The sequence below is a fragment of the Melospiza melodia genome, chromosome 9 (genome assembly GCF_035770615.1).
Source record: "Melospiza melodia melodia isolate bMelMel2 chromosome 9, bMelMel2.pri, whole genome shotgun sequence".
NCBI lineage: Eukaryota > Metazoa > Chordata > Aves > Passeriformes > Passerellidae > Melospiza > Melospiza melodia.
Genome location: NC_086202.1, coordinates 24,022,646 through 24,038,292, shown reverse-complemented (window position 1 = coordinate 24,038,292; position 15,647 = coordinate 24,022,646).

The following is a 15,647-nucleotide window of genomic DNA, read 5'->3' as shown; positions in this document are numbered from 1 at the left end:
AGGGGCTCTGGCTGAGCCAGGCGCAGTGTCACACGGGAGGCAGCCAGGCTGTGCTGGGCTCCCACAGCGGTTCCAGCCGCGCCGTGCCGTGCTCAGCCCTCCTGGCCAGCACCGAGCCACAGCCAAGGACACCCTGCACTGACAGGGATGCTGGTCAGCCTGCCCCCATGGTTCCCCATCCACTGATTCTAAGCCTTTTCCTCCAAGGGAGCTGCAGGAAATGCATGAGATGTGCATGTCTGGATTGAGAAAAGCTTTATCTTTTCTGCCACAGCTACCTCTGCCCATCTCTCTATGCATGGAGGAAATGTCAGTCTAAGGTAGACAGAAATACTCAGACCAAAGAAGATACATCAGGAGGCTTTTGTAAAATAAATGTAGCCAAGAGAAGAAAGTGACCTTTTTCTCCCTTGATTTCCTTCCTGCACTGAACTCTGTGCACCTCTTTGCAAGAATTCAGCACAAAAGAAGAAACAATAGGGTGTCAAATAAGGCTTTACAGTCCCAGCAAAGGGGAAATTCAGCCTGAGATGTGTGTGATTTGCTCTCTCAAGGACTGTAGGTGTGAAGTAAATCTTAGATTTTCTTTTTTTTAATAAAATTTAATGCACTTCACAAACATATTCTTCCCTTCAACACCTTACCAGTAAATATGGCTGATTTCAAACAGCTTTCTAAATATGATAAGTAGGAGAAATTTGTCATCTGGGTTCTTTTTGTAAAGATAGACAATACAGCAGGTAGTGATGGGCATATAAGCCTCACTTGCACCCTGCACATATTCTGGTTTTCTTAAGAGTTAAAAAAGACAGTTTTTCTTAGCCCAGATACTGTCTAGTCTCCAGCATGTAACCAATCCCCTTTGGGGACATCGAAGAAAGAAAAAGAAAAAGGAAAAAGAAATCTGCTATGAATTCACTCTAACTCTGCGTTCTGTTACCCAGAACAAGCCAACAAACAAACAAATACCCTCCCAAACTATTTTCCTAAAAAACTCATCTGGGTAAAGTCTGTTCAGTGACTGGAGTGAGACATGTATGTTTAGATTATAAAATTGGTGAACTTAATCAGAGGCTCCTTCACCTATGGATATAGGTTGTAAGTGATTTGGCCCAAAACAACTGGAACTGTAAATTTCAAGTCCCTCTATGCCTTGTACCTCCCCACTTTCACTTGCCTCTCCCAACTCCTCCCCGCTGCCTGTATTTTACAGTTGTTGCTTGTTTAAAGTCCAAAGTTGTATTACAGGCTTTGCACCATCCCTGCTTTTTCAAAAACAAATTTGGAATTACATTAACATGCTGTCCCCTCCAAACATCCTTAATTGTGTTGCCACACACATTCCAGACCTTGCCCCACACCACCTGCAGCACAGACAAACACCCTGGTGCTCTCCACTGCCAGTCTTACTCTTAAGAAACTCTTTAGTTCTGCTGAGGGATGCAGGTAAGTGACCACAGCCACCTCCCTGCCCTTATGGGAGCCAAATCAAGGCCTCTGTATTCCAGTCACAATTGTGATTTTTGGTCTTTCTCACACAGTCCCAGTCACTGGCTTAGAGAGAACCAAAAAAGTCTCTCCGAAAAAATGAGGCAGACAGCACTGCTTTCCAAGGGCTGTGAGCTGAGTTCGTGCTTGCTCTACCAGTTCCAGGTGTGGCCAATTGCAGCTGGGTTACAGCCAAATAATCCTGACTTTTCTTCTCCCCAAAGCTCCTTCTGTCAAACCTCACTGCAAGAGCTCCAGGAGGATTTCCCATCAGGGATGAATCTGATTTTTCTGTCCCAGGAATGGCCTGGTTGGAGCCTCTTTGCTTGTTTTGGTAGAGCCACTGCACAGCTCCTTGGGGGGGAGCACTTCGCTCCCCTCAGCTTTAGGGAAGACAAGTTACACAGTGCAGTGGTTTTGCAGCACAGCAAAAACCATCCCAACCAGAGAATGCTGGGTATGAAAACGATCCTCCTGATTTCTCCTTTCAGCACATTTTGTTGCCTAGCGAGAAGGAGGCCGAGATGGAATGAGCAGACGGGTCTGCAGGATCGGTGCTGGCAAACGTGGAAAATTTTACAGCTTCTGGCTCCAGCCCCAGCTTGTCCCCACTTTCCACGAATGCCTAATTGAGACTGTCTGGCTTTTTCCGCAGAGGTGGGAGCCAGTTTCCAGGCAGGGCATATGGGTGTATTCTCTAAGCCTTTGCCTTGTGAAGTGTTAGCGCCCAAAAAAGCCTCCTGTCTCCAGGATGATTCAGTTGGCTGGTGAGGGAGTGGCTGCCAGGCAGGGGTGAGGGTTGTTGCTGTTGACAGGAAAAAACAGAGGGTAGAAAGGGGGAAGAGCAGCTCTCTTGTAAAGAAATGATGCCACAGCAATCACCTAATTTTGTATGGGGCATGGCAGGGTACTACACTAAAGTCCCTGCAAGACAGAGAACACATCTACAGGTGCATTGGGGAGCAGGGTGAGGGTGTAGCCACTGTGGCTGTTCATCCCTTGACAACACCTCTGGTGCTTCTGGCGTGGTCCATCAGCAGGGCACTCTCTGCTGTCCCATCCCCCAGCACAGCATGTGCCAGAGACCACCTGCAGCAGTCCTGGGACTCACCTGGCCCTGCACCTTCACCTCAGCCTCAGGACCACAGCAGCTCTTGCAGCTGCAGTGCCCTGCTGTGGGTTCAGGGACACAGAAAAGAAGAGGTGTGTCTGAGTATCACTGGGGATGGCAGCAGCTCCCACACCAGAACCACCTGAGCTGCTGTTTCCATTTGCAGAGCAGCAAAGAACTAAGCAACACCATAGCTCAGCATCCAGAGCAGGACGGGGCTGTCCGTGCCACGAGCTTTGCCCCTCACTGGTGTGCTGTAGGTGCCTGAGTCAGTATTAACTCACACCCAGCCTAGAGAGGGAACAAGCAGATAACACCCAGCTAGGAAGAAGTCTGGGCTCCCCAGCATGCTGTGTTCACACTATTCCTTTCTCAGTGGGACAGACCCTACACCTGCCAAACATAACTTGGATGATGGAGTGGCCTGGCCTATCATGGATGTTGGGGGTTTATATTAATCACATGGAAATAATTTTGGACAATTAAGCATACAGATGAGAGGCCAGCTGGCTGCATATGTTCTGTGGGGCACGACCTAAAAGCAGTCCCAGTCATTGAAATGATGTAGCGTGAAAGCTGGATTAAACAGGTCAAGTAAATTTGGAGCAGCTAAAATAAACTGAACTCTCTTCCAAAACATATGTTGTGCTTGCCATATAATATTGCTGTACTGTGGTAGCATGTCCCACACACGCCAGAATTGTGATACGCTTGTTCCAGGCTCACAGTGCCAGAGGGAGAGAGCGAGGATGGTTACTTTGGAAAAAAGCTGCTCAGAAAGTAGTTCTGTCAAAGTCATAAGCTCTCCTGAATGAGCTGCCTGATAAAGCTTTGCACATCTTCCTTGCAGCCTACCTGCCCAAATAGCCCAAGCCCAAGGAAGGCATTCAGTCTTACACTGAGCAATCAAACATAAATGAATGTTCTGCCCTTTTGGTTCCCCCTATAAACATTTTCCAGCCAGTGGTAAGCTGTTTTGAAAACCCCCAGCAGCTTGGCTGGGAGCTGGAGACATTTTACAACATCTGGGAACGATTCCTGAATCGCTTCCCTGCATACACCTGTACTGAACTCCATTTGCAGCAGGTCTGCTGTGGAGAGACAGCCTGCACTGCCCACCCAGGAGCAGGGCTGGGAGGGCATCACCACTGGTCAGGATGGCAAACTCCTCCTGGCAGGGCTGGCAGGGACCTGGGGGTGGCTGACAGTGTGACCTGCTCGCCATTCCCCTGTGCTGACCTTGCTTTAAACATTCACCAGCAACACACAGAGGGTAAAACACTTTATTGGAGTGATGTGGCCACGAAGGAAAAATAAATAAAACAGTCCTCAGCCACTCACAGGCAGGTTAACAAAGCTGGGCATTAATCATTCTGGGAACACAGAGAACCCAAAGTGAGTTACAAAAGGGCTTGCATCAGCCGCACCCTTTTTCCATCACATGGTTCTCCACATCAACCCTTGCCCAGGTCAGTTCTACCCAGACTTCCACACTGCTCTTGGGTTTTTTCCTGCCATTTAATTGCCATATGCTTTGTGTTATCTTTGTTTTTACTTTGTCTTGGTCATCCCAATCCTTCACTACACCAGATAATCAAGAGTTGACAGCAGTAAACAATTAGACAGTAAAACACAGCACTTGAAAGATAGGAAATGTTAAGGGTTGACTCCTCAAATTCTTCTTTGCTTGGAACCCTGTGACCTGTATTTTATCCATCTTGAACTCATCACTGGAAAAGTGGATTTAGTCTGTATGTGTGGTTCTGGTAATGTTTTTTTGAGTGGCTGTATTTTAGTTTTGTTACTAATTGCCAAGGCCTGATTTTTGGAGCTTTGATGAAGAGTGCATGTGGTGTGAAGTTCCCAGGGCTAGAGAAGGTGGGAAGGGCATGCTGCCCCAGAGACAGCTGGACAACACACTCCTTTTTCTTATTTCTCCATGAGAATCTCCAAATGTACCAAAGTTCGTGAATTTGCAAGTAATATTCTATAAATGAAACCTAAAAAATCCATGGAAAACTTTATGAATGAAAACTACTCAGAGAAGCTAAAAATGCTGACTAGAAACATGGGGATTCCCAACTAGCCACAGGTGACCTAAGTGCTGGCCACACTGACTGGCTGGTTGTGTGCAAAATTCCTGGTGCCAAGATGCCTGCTTGGAGGCAGAGGGAAGGGAAAAGAGAAGGTCAAAACATGAAGAAATTCTGAATCCTAAATGTGTGTCAATGTCCCTGGAGTGAGGAAATAGACCCTGAAAATAGGAGAAGAAATCAACTGTTGATATTCAAATCTTGGTGTTCTGTGTTTTATTTTCTATACCTCTGCTTTTCTATATCTATTTTCTGTCAAATCTTTATCTGAAGGCTCAATGAATAACTATTTGCTTTGGTTCAGTGCTAGCCCCACTAACCTGACAGAATAATATAGAGACAAGCACAGCCTGCAGGCAGCTTGGTGCTCACAGGAGCTTTTGGGCAGTGTGTGGGAAGATGCCCTTACCCTCTGCAGAATCCCAGACCAGGTTTTTTGTCAGCATTTAGAGAAATGCTCCTTGGCTCCTTGGACACAGGCATCCCAGCCATAAGGAAGGGTGACAGTAAAGCACAACAGATAAAATCCAATCTTTGGGGTTTGTCATACATTTATGTAGGGATTAGAAAGCAAGTGGGGGGGCCAACTGCAGCATAACCCAGCATGATTCTCACACGTCCCCAGGACAGTGTCAGCAGCTTGTGCTGGTGCTGGGGGGCTGCAGGGCTCCTGGCCAGCTGCATTTCCAGCCTTTCCATCCCCCCCTGGTACCATGGGACATCCTGCACACTGACTGCAGCTGTTATTCGCTGCTGTGCTGGCAGTGAGCCTCTGAGGGGGGTGTGTTCACTGAGGCCTATTTTATATATGTCCAGAAGGATCTTTGGTAAAATCAAACATCTGAACTATGTCAGTGCTGCATGGTTATTTCTGAAGGCTGTCTCTGGGCTGTCTGTCATATTTCTCCAGAAGACTTTTGCCAGATGGCTATACAGGGCTGTGGTGTTATTGAGAGCTAAATGAAGACCTCATGCAGGAGCCCCTTAAAAATGTTCATGTATTTAGTTTGCCAGAAAAACAATGATTTTCAAGCTGAACCAAAATTTTAAAGATAAATCTGGATTTTTCTCAACACATTAGAGATTAGAGCTCTTTTTTCTGAAAAACAAACAGGGGCTGGTGGTTGAGTACTGCAAATACACTGACAGGCTGCCTGGCTTATGGCAGGATAGCATCCATCATTTTGGTAGGGCTGACAGAACCTGAGGGGTAACACTGCAGCGTGAGGTCCAGCCAAGGCTGAGCATGCCGGTTTCTCCATCCCACCAGCGTCTGCTGGCCAAGGAAAGGGGCCAGGAGGGAAATCAGGGTGTATCTTCAAGCTCTCCTGTGCTGTAGAAAGGAGGAGAGGGAAACCTGTCTGCTGCAGACTGGCAAAGCAGCGGGATTTACCTCAGATGGCTGCCTTGTATCTGGTCACCTGGCTGGGAGCACAGCAGCACTTCCCAGCAGCCCTGCAGGGACTGCCGGCTCTCTGCAGCCCAGGACCCCACACAGTGAGGGATCAGGTCCCCAGGGTGCTCCCTCTTTGCTGGCACTGAGGTGACACTGGCAAGAGGGGGATTCCACTCTAGGCACCTGGCCAAGGCAAAATCCTCTCCCATTCTGCTTTTGCTTGGCTCTTCCTTTGGTAGAGATTTCCACTCCCAATGGGGCTAATGGTATGAATAAGGAGTGCTCTGTGGCTGAGTACCTACAGCTTTGACAAAGACCAGATTGCCACCACAGTTATTTCCTCTTGCATGTAAAAAGGGAAACTGTGGCATCACATACATCTCTGGGCAGAAATAGCTGACAAATATCAACTTCTTAATGGCAAAAAATGCTGCTAATGGCATCTGGACACCTCTTTGACATGTTAAACTACTAATTTCAAATACCACTCTCTGATGTGAAACATATTTTTAGCTGGAGGAATTGGGGTGTTTTGGGGTGTTTTGCCTTCATAAAATAACCCTCTGGCTTAGATGTTGACTTCAGTTTTACAGCTGCCACCCAGCTCCCTGAGCTCAAGGACAAGATCAAACCAGAGCCCTGCTCACTGGTCGGCTACTTGGGCAACACAAACACACACAAATTAACATCTCTGGACATTTCCAGGAGCAATGAAAACTAATAATTCTTTTGGACAGGATGGATTTCCTGCTGAATTTAATAACAACAGTTGGAGACAACTGTCTGGATACTTGCTGCTTTTGAGATAAAGAGCCAGTTAAAAACTGTAGTGATTTTCCTTGCAGAAAATTGGTGTGTGACAGCCAGACGTGTGCTTTCTTATTTCTAGTCATCAGTGTGTATATTTATAGAACCCCAGCAGAAAAAATGCTTAAGATGAAGGAATAAACTCAAGACAGCCCACTATCAGCAAGCTTGCTTTTTACGAGGTTTTCAAAGCTATACCAAATTTCAGGGCTCTGGGTAAAGGCTTTCACAAGGTCTGTGTTTGGCACCCATTTCCCTTTGAATTCAGATGAAACTGGGAGACTAACTCCCTTCAGGACCTTTCAAACTGCCAGTTTTGGTCTGCAGTGGTATAATAAAAATACAAGTGGAGAAAAAGAGAGAGACAAAGAGAGAGAGGGAGAACCTCCTCCAAGAACAGACTGAGAACAAGAGTAGAAAGAAATGATAAGGAGTGCTGGGAAGCCAAGATTCACATCAGGGAAGGGGGGTTTAAATGCAGTCAGAGGCCACAATGGAGTGTTAAAGCATCTATTGTGCCAGCTCATATGCTGCAAGTCATTATATTTCAGCCAGTGACTCTAATATTATATAGCATAATAACTCTTCCAGCACATCTTCAAAGAGAGAAACCTATTCTCATTTCCTAGATTAATTTGCATACCTCAGATTCCAGGTGAGTGCTTTCATACAGTAAATTAAGTACCTGGTAATTTTTTCCCACATTCCACCTATATAATGTCACTCAGATATTTCCCTCCCTCCAATTTTATTTTCCCTTTAACCTAAAGAGTCTCTTTAAGTAATTTTCTTTCACTCCAAATAATTTCTGTTGCTCTTTTCTGTCAATTGCCTAATTTTTCAACAGCTTTTGAAAGCAGTCCCTGAACCACAATGAGCATACCTTTGTTTGTCTCTCCTGTTTAAACTTCCCCTCTTTCTGCTTCCTAGTCCCAGGAATTCCAGTGGCCCATAATGGAAGCTTGTGCTGGGTTTTGACTCCACAGCAGCCCTTAACTCCTTCAGATGGGCAGATTTTAGGATGCTATGCTCCACTCTAAACGTAGAGTTTAGTTTTGTTTTTCCAGTTTTCCATTGCTCTTTGCCAGAGCAAAGTTTAGTGCTGCCTCCTTGCTTGCAGAAGTACAGCTTTATGTTTGGAGTGGAGCATAGCATCCTAAACTCTGCCCATCTGAAGGAGCTGAGAGTTTAAACTTTGCCAGAGCAAAGTTTAGCGCTGCCTCCTTGCTTGCAGAAGTACAGCTTTGCAGCTGGCTGTGTAAAAAACATCAAGTCACTCTCATTATTGTCCCGGATTTTCCTGCCATCAGCATTACCTGTTTATCATCATTCTGTCCATATGTTTTACCAGCAGTGGTTTTCTGTTGGTATTGATGAGAAGAACTGATTGGAATTGGTTAAGATGTTTAATCCTTGTGAGAGGCCTGTGACTGCACAAGCCCTGCGGGGCAGGGAGCATCAGCCCGTCTGTACCCTCAAGGGGCCCAGGGTGGAGGTCACTGCCCTGGGACACAGCTACACTTGGGTGGGTGTGAGGGGCAGAAAAGCCCATCTAGCCCTGGATGTGGGACAAGTATGAGCTCATTAGGAGAGACTGCAGTCACAGCCCAGCCTTCCCTCTCCACTGAGACAAAGTCCAGCAACACGATGTGCTCGGAGACAAATGAACTGGCTTCCCCTGGGAAAGCTTCTAAAGACTAATGGTGTTTGAGGGAAAGCATAGCTTGAAGGAATTAGACTTGATTCCAATCTGACCACAATCCAAAGTGAAAATTAATTCCATTTTAAATACTAGTTTCTTTATTATTTCTTTTTAGTTACTGAAAAAGACTCTGAGTTGGATCATCATATCTTTTACTGGGCCCTCACCCACCAGAACCAGGGTCCTTTTACAGCTCTTTTTTATCTGACAAGGATTACTTAACTTCCCCACTGAACTATCCTGGGCTGCTCCTCTGTTGGAGCAGACTATGGAGAAAGAAAAAAAAAAAAAAAAAAAAAGAAATACCAGCCCAGGCTGGCAGGAAACCCCAATAACACAGCACATTTTGCTCAAAAGCCAATACTTCTGCCAGGTCATTTAGAGGCACCTTTGCCAAATTACAAACTCTTCAGGAAAACTTTGGGTCCATGAATGCCCTTTGGTACAAAAGGGTCTCACAAAATGAGGTGAAGAGAAAACATTGCTATTGCAAATCAAGGCTTATAGGTGCCATTTCATTCACTTCAAACCCTTCACCTTGCTTTATAAAACTCATGCAGTAATTCAGTCCTATCTGTCAGTGGCTGCTTTTGGTTGAAGCCACTCATTCACCAGTGGAGATTTCTATCCCATTCATTTATCCCTAGAGAATCCTCTGTCTCCCCATTAATTAGTCACTAAGGATTCCTATCTCTCCTCAAAACACCCCTGCACCAGCCTGGAGACGAAGCCAGCAGCAGGGTGCCTGCAGGAAGAGCAGGCCAGTCCCTGCTCACCCAGGGGCTGTGTTCTGGCAGCCTGACACTTATCCCAGTGTCCTACCATGGGACAAGGTGACAATATCTAACAGTGTGGGGCTGCATTACCTCCTCTGAGCAAACCCTCCACAGGGGCTGTCAGCATAAAAGCCAGCCATCATTACGTGCAGTCCTGGATGCCCTCGTGGTGAGGGTGTGAGCTGTGCCCAGGGGCAGTAAGGGCTGTCACAGCCCCCTCCCAGGTCTTGGTGGAGATGCCACCAGGAGCAGGATCCAGGGGACAACGGGCCAAGCTTGCCTGGCCAGCAGCTCGTGGGTAGAACCAGCAGCCACCAGGGTTCAGAGGGCAGCCCAGCAGCACAGGCAGCTCCTGGGTTGGCCACGTTGCACTCTGGAGCTTGGCTAACCCCTGGCAGCTACAGCAGGAACACAAAGCACAAGGAACAGCTCCCCACGATGCCAAGTCAGCAGTTTTCTTATCAGAGGAGACTGAAATACACTGGGAGAGCTTCCCACTAAACATCAACTACTAGGCCTTTATTTATAGCTTATAAAAGTAATTGCATTTCAAATCTGTCCAAGGGAAAGAGGGCCTGCTTTGTTTTTTTTTTTTAATCTATGAATTTTGTTACCAGAAAAACTGCTATATTAAGCATGAATACTGATTTTTAAAAAGCAAAGCCAATAAAAATGATCCAGAGGACAACATTCCTTAATAGAGACCATAAACTACAAGGACAGGAGAATAGCAATATGCAAAAAAGTGATAGGAAATGAATACTTTTTACTGCCAGTTAGTCTTAAAAACAGAACAAATCACATCAGTAGACCTAAAATATATACATATACACTTTCAAACTCAATATTGATCATATATGCTTGGGAAGAGTTTCAGGTGGCATTGAATTTAATCCTGAGACACTGCTAACCACACTGGGCATTTTGCCTTTAAGAGAAGTGGGTAAGGAGTTACCCCATGAACCCAAGAGCTTTGTATGTCCAGGTGCAGGGATTCTTGTTCAGGGAGGAATCTAAGGGAGGAGAAATGAGAAGCTGTTTGCTGTTGTATTGGGCTTGGGTTTGTTTTAAACATTACAGACCAGTTTTCAAAAGGTGCAGGGTTTGGATGCAGCCATTCAGACATAGTTGGGCAGTGGTTTAGTCTAGGTCCATTTCCAGTTTTAATAAACCAGTGGCTGTAATAAAGGATGAGGAACTTTAAAGTGTGCAGGGCTAGGATATAATATTTTATAGTTCTTTCTGCAAGGCAGAAAGTTGATATCTCACTAATGCATACTAGAGGTTGTTGGAGAGTTTCCTAAAATAAAGGACCTAGTTATTTTTTTTGTTTTTATTCATTCTGCTCTATAGTCTGTGGTTTTGTTTTTCCAGTTTTCCATTGCTCTTTGCCAGAGAGTACATAATACATGTAAAATACTCTCTGTCCTCATTTATGTCAATGGTCTGTTGGTATCAATGAAACCACTTCAGCACTGGGACCCTAAAACTGGGGTGCTCCAGCTGTAAGACTATTGAAAAAAAAGCTAAGAAATAACTGCTTATAAATTAAATGCTTCACCAGGAGGAGAGAGTCTTGTCCTAATAAGTTACACTGGATTGGAATTGGATAAAAATGTCACTGACTGTTGCAGGTCTGTATCAGCTTAAGGATCACACTACATGGCCACAAGTCAGAGAATCACAGAATCAGAATGGTTTGGGTTAGAAGGGACCTTAAAGACCATCTAGTTCCAAACCCCTGGCCAAGGGCAGGGACACCTTCTGCTAGACCCGATTGCTCAGGACCCCATCCAGCTTTGCCTTGAACACCTCCAAGGATGGCACATCCACAGCTTCTCAGGACAGCCTGGTCCAGTGCCTCACCACACTCACAGTGATGTTTCAAGTCATTTCTCCTGGTGTTTTTCCCCCTTTGGGACCACTGCCATTTCCCAGCACATCCCACTTGCATGACTAGACAGGAGGGAATGAGCAAGAGACACCTGGAGAGGGGACAGAATCCACCTCAGCACTCTGATCAGCAGGAAACTGGCTCACCAGGTGAATGATGTCAAATACAGACAAGATCAGGACTGGCTTATCATCCAACTCACATTTCTGCCAGCTTTTGAGAGAACAATTAAAGAATACATGTTGAAGCTGTGACTTTGACACGGGAGTACTAAAATAATAAAAAAGGGTAAAATTCAGGATAATGAATTACATCAGTGGAACAGGAACAATTTGGGGTTTTGTTAAGCCCAGGATCTTAGTCAGCAATGACACACTTGGGTAATATTATTTTAACCCTTTGACTTCTTGATACAGAGTTCAGCCTGCTCTTGGAGGGGCCCTGCTCTCAAAGAACAACAGGGTACAAACCTATGCTATCTGCAGGCTGTAAGTAGCCATTGAAAAGCTGTCAGCTTCATTCCTGAGGAAGCAGCTTCTGGAAAGGTGGAATGGGCCATGTCCCAAAAGGGGAAAAAGAAGGAACTGAGTTCTCTTAGGTGGGATAACAACGGCTGCAAAATCCCACTGAAAGCAAGGCGGAACCCTCACGCTACAAGTTTAAGTTAAATTTAAAGGCTTGGGAGGCAATGCTGACACACCCACCGGTGCAGATGTCAGCTGGATGGGAACCACCAGCCCAGCTCCCAGAGTGACCCCCAGCCATGCTGGAAGATTCTCACTGCCATGCCTTCCTCCCAGCTCCAGCGGGCAGAAGAAAAGGATCAGAACTCAGATGTGCAGAGCCCCTCACTGCAGACAAGCAGGATGGCTCAGGCAGTGTGAAGACACCTGTGAGTCAGCACGGGCAGGAGGAATGGGGAAGTGGGGATGAGAAGCTTTACAGCCCTGCAGTGTTGCAGGTAGCTGTGTGCCCTGCTTGTGTCTCCTCTGCAGGTTCAGGTACACAGCTGATCTCCAGCCTGATGCATCACTGCTCTAATTTTTTAATTTTCATGGCTCCTGAAGTACATTTAGTTTGGCTTGTCTCAATGGTTTTTTCCTTAAATAAGGCATCAACTCTTCTCCTATGGATATATAATATTTTCTTCTATATTCTAATGTACTGCATCCATACTGAACCCTTCATTTCCAAGTTTGTTTCACTGACCCACCTGGCACTCTGGTGTAGGTTACTGCAGCTTTGTTCCTCTTCAGTCTGACACCCTTTCTCTTTTACTTGTGTTTTGAGTTCAGAAAGCAATGAAACAGAAGGTGGAAGGAAATTATTGTGCCCTTGCAATGCAGGGTGCTGCTGACACAGCTCAGGTGTGACGCTGGCAGCAAAGGACATTCCCTTCTGTGCTGTGTGGGTGGAGGTGCCCCCTCCACCCCGCTCCTCAGACACCCTCTGAAACAGCTTTGGAAGGAGATTACAAACTTAATTAACTGCGGCAAGTAATTAAATAGGAGTAAAAATATCATCAGCATGTGGGAAATGCTGCTGTGCTGTCCACCTGCAGAGGTAACCAGCCCCTGCCTCCCTCCCTGTGCCTCCTCCACCTTAGCCAGGAGTCAGAGCATCACAGCAGAGAGAAGCATTGGCTGCAAACTGCACCAGCCCCATTTGTGAGCATGGCCAAGAAGGGGGGATGTGCAAACAGGGGCTGGCCAGGCTCTGGGTTTGCATTCAGCAGGACCCCACAGGAAGGGCATGTCAGCCAGCTGTCAGGGTACAGTCTGGCCATCCTCTCTTGAGAATTGTGGGCTGAACCAGATGCAGTTTTATAACTCTGCTTAAGGCAATCTGGGCCAGGATGGTTTCTGGAAAATTATTTCATATTATTGTGAAGAGAAAAAAACATTCCCTTACATTTTTTCATGAAGGGAATGGCGCTGAAAAGGTGAAGAAGAGCAAGATGTGATTGTCTTGCCCACTGTCCCACACCAGTTTCTATGCCTTTTGTAACTAACCATCATACAATCCTCCAGTTCACCCAGAAATGAAGCCATTCTTACAACTAAAAGAAATATCTAGCTTTCCTTTTTTTTTTTGTGCACTACTTCATCTGTGCACATGAATACTATTTTTAAAAATCCAGGGGCATTAAACCACTTTTACAATTAATTTCAAAACAACAGCCAAAGAAACAGAATGAATAAAAGCACTAGAAAAATGAACTGCTCTGCCTTGACCCAACATGACGTAGTAAGTCCCAACAAGTAGTTTGTAACAGCAGCCACCCCAGAGACAGCCAATCCCCTGGCGATCTCCCATTTGGTGTCTCATGCTTCAGGTTTTCAAGCTCTGTGTGATCCTGCTCACCCTGCAAAGGAAAGCATTTAACTCTCTGAGTGGATGGTTTTTCCTCCACATATTAAATCCTTGCACCTTTTTTAGCTTCAATGATTTGGGATTGATGCTTTCAGACAGACAAGCCACCTTGACACAGAGGAGAGCATGCCTGCAATGCAAAGGGATGTGGGAGCACAGCTCAGAGCCAGGGCAGCTGCATCCACTTTTGCCCCCCAAAGGTGTGTCAATGACAAGAGTCCAAGAGCTGCAGCCATGACTACAGACACCCTGGGCCCCACTGGGGGCACAGCTACGGTACGAGGGGCACAAACTGGTGATGGTCAGCAAACATTGAGCATGCAGGGAGCTCAGTTTGCATTTCACTGTTGCATTTAGTTGCTGGGCTGACTGGAAAGATGGTATTAAGATGTGATTTCAGGCTGGTGATTTACAGGCAGCCAAAGGAATTGTGTGCTCTTGCTGCAGACTGGGGGAGTTACTTCAGTACAGGGCAAGTCCAGCTGGATGTCAGAGGGCGTGCATCTGCAGGCATCCCAAGGCCCAAGTAAGGAAAGCACAGGAAGCAGCGCATGTGTTCACCATTCCCTGTGACAGCATTGCCACCACATCATCCCTCTGAGCACAGGGCGCTGCCTGGCCCCAGGGCCGGCCCCAGCTGGGGAAGGACAGGCAGCAGGGGCCACAGCCAGCATGTCACAGCGGCCCTGGGGAGCAGCACCTGCAGGGCCCACAGCCTGCAGCTCTGCATCCAGCCCTAGCCCAGAACGCGGGGTGGCACTGCTGCTCTGGCGGGGGTGGAGGACACTCAAGCTTTCAGAGGGCACATCTGAGCACACCTTGTGCTCACAGCGCCCAACAAAGCTCTGCCTGCAGCGCAGTGACCCCAGGGAGCCACAGTCACCACCAGGAGCTCCAGCAGGGCACTGACTGGCAGCTTTATCCGGGTTTCCGCTGCCGGGTGGAGGCAGGAGGTGTCTCAGGGACTGATCTGTGTGGCCTCACAGCAGGAGTCACGGCAGAGCTCTGTCACTTGCAGCTCCCTTGCTTGACATCACCGGCCGTACACAGAGGGGAGAGGGCGGTGGCGAGCAGGGAGCGAGGAGGGAGCCATCCAAGCCAAGGGGTGTTTTTGCAGGCGGCTTCCAGCCAGGAACTGCTTGACCTGGAGTACGCACACTGTGCCCTGCAAAATTTGCCCCAGCTCTCGATGCGAGGCGCCTGCACAGACCCGAGAGTAATCTCAAAGCCCTCTCTTGTCATCCCCGGTAACCAAGGCTGCCGACACCCACCCGGGCAGCGCTCGGCATTGTTTCCCAGTGCTCAGGGCCAGCAGTGAGTCAGGGGGCGCAGGGTTAGTGGGTTAGCAGCTCTGTAACCCCATGGTCAGCTGGGGCGGGGGCCCGGGCTGCGGCCAGGGTTCGGGCGTAGCTCCGTGCTGGTGGAGCTGTGACCCTTCCACCCTGCCCAGCCTACCCTCTCGGGGCGCTGCTCGCTCCGCCCATGAGCTGTGCGTGTGCGGCCCCCTACCAAACAAGAATCAGACCAGAGAATGCAAACCTTCAGCTTCTGCAGTTTAGGCAAAGAAATGTTCTTCAAAAACTGCAGAAAAGCGTTTATAGGAGCCTGGCAACACCAGCAAAGCACGTGAGAGGCTGCAAGGCTGAGACTGCGTGCTGGCATCCCCCAGCTCCGAATGCACAGAATCACGCAGCTTTCTCAAAGGACACTTCGCACTTTGTTTGGCCTTGGCAACCATCAAGTTAATAGCAACGCTGCTTCCAAAAAAATAAAACTCTAACCAAACACTAACTTTTGTCAGGGAAGAAAAACCCTAAGATACTGCATAATTTGGAGCATGCACTGTTTAGTACTAATGCAAAATTTATTGCTCTGGCAAAACCTAACCATTAGCAGCTGCTGCCTCCTCCTCGCACTCCTCTGCATCTCCAGGGGCCTCGTGTCAGCCGTGCCAGTGGCGGGGTCGGAGCAGCGAGCGAGTCCCCCCAGCGCTGGAGCCGGGGCCAG